The sequence below is a fragment of the Octopus bimaculoides genome, chromosome 18, assembly GCF_001194135.2.
Source record: "Octopus bimaculoides isolate UCB-OBI-ISO-001 chromosome 18, ASM119413v2, whole genome shotgun sequence".
Lineage (NCBI taxonomy): Eukaryota > Metazoa > Mollusca > Cephalopoda > Octopoda > Octopodidae > Octopus > Octopus bimaculoides.
The window spans coordinates 50,752,001-50,753,801 of NC_068998.1; the positions used below are offsets into that span (position 1 = coordinate 50,752,001).

General features: G+C 32.1%; 1 protein-coding gene across 5 annotated transcripts in view; it reads right to left on the bottom strand.

Moving 5' to 3' along the window:
* LOC106875521 (ABC transporter F family member 4) overlaps window positions 1-1,801 on the bottom strand; it is a 114,636-nt gene that overhangs the window by 106,454 nt on the left and 6,381 nt on the right. For 3 of the 5 annotated variants that reach the window (XM_014923711.2, XM_052974548.1, XM_014923708.2), the window contains exon 1: window positions 747-1,795. The exons of 1 other annotated variant lie outside the window; for it this stretch is intronic. The gene's annotated coding sequence lies outside the window, so the exon portion shown is untranslated. Of the gene's footprint in view, window positions 1-726; window positions 1,796-1,801 lie in introns of those variants that run through there. One more of the 5 variants, XM_014923709.2, reaches the window with a different exon arrangement.

Genomic DNA, 1,801 nt, shown 5'->3' on the forward strand with positions numbered 1-1,801 from the left:
ACCAGGCACGTTGCATTTAAAGCAGAAAAAGAAACGGCACTGCGAAAAGATGTATGTTTGTGTGTGTGCGTGTGTGCGCGTGCGTGTGTGTGCGTGTGTGTGCGTGCGTGTGTGTGTATTAACCAGATGGCCACAACTGGAATGTCTTCCCTTGTAAGTTTGCTCGTTCGGGTCAGACCTACAACAAAAGTAACAACAGAAGCCAACATCTTAAACATTCACGTGCGCATACGCACACGCAAACACACACCACACACACACACGCCACACACACACACACACACACACACACACACACACACACATGCACACACGCTTCATATTTCCAATTCATTCATTCTTTCTCTTGTTTTTGTCTGTATTCCTCTTAGACACACATACAAACACATACATACACACATATCATATACATATATATACACACATGTGTCTATATGTTATATACACATATATACATTATATCTATATATATCATCTATATCATACATTATATATAGGTGTATGTTATATATACACAACCACACATATACATACATACATATACGAAAGCATATACAAACGTATCGAAAGTGAAAGTACAAGCGAGCAGCATTTGCATTGCTCGTTTTATGACGGAAGTGTCATCACACAATTAATTTCACCTGTAAAATTAACACCTGTAATTTGATTAACATAACGCTGTAAAATTGAAAAACAAACAGAATTTTAAATATTTACTTCGCTTACTTATTTACTTGCTTGCTTACCTGGACAAAATCCCCAAGGTAGTATTAAATTTAGTCTGGTTTCGAGGTGGGCGATCACCAACGGAAGAAGATTTATCAGGATCTTTTTTATTATTATTATTATTATTATTATTAAGTTATCAAAGTAACTTAATGGTCGAAGCAGCTATCAAAAGCTTCAGGCGTTTCTCAGCAACGATTGTTTAACCGTTCTTCAGCTTTGCTAATTAAGAAGTTCGAAATTTATCCTAGTGTTTTGTATATACGTTCTGTGCCTTTATAAATAAATATATATCAATATTTATATGTCTATATATTCATTTTTGCCTTTATCGATTTGATTTTCAAAGAAGACGATAGGGTTTCGACGATAACGATATGTATAGAGGTCCGTAGAGGTTTTTAATATTTTCGTATATATATTTTTTTTTTTTAAAGAAATAAATTGCTACTAATCTTTAATATTTTTTTTTGAGCTATTGTCTTTTTTCTTTTTTTTCCAAAATATATTGATCTGAGAATATAACAGAGTAGTTCATTTGTTCCTTTCTTTCTTTTTCTTGTTTTTTTTTTCCCAAAAACTTCGTCACTTAAAACAAGAAAAACAGAATTAAATAAAAAATATTTACGATTGATACTGGTGACCGAGAGGTGTGATTATCACTTTAAATCACAAAATTTCAGAAAGATTTATTAATTAATCAAATTTGTCCTTATATCTTTATATTTATATATTTTTCGCTTTTTTTCTTTCATACAATAATCGCGATGTTACATGCAGATATGTGTGACTCTGTTTTTATACTGCAAGCTCCAGGTGAAACTTACAAACTGGGAGAGTTATGTAAACTGCTACACACGTCGCCACCACCACCATAGAAACGTGGGGAAAAGATGGAGATATTATTATTATTATTATTATTATTATTATTACTATTATTTTGATGGGAGTGTTTTCTTTCTTTCAATTATTGCTGCGGTTTCTGTAGTGATAGATTTGTTTGTGTTACAGTAATCGTTAACATTAATTAATTTGATTGCATGTTGTATATTTGTCCGGATTATACAAAGATAAA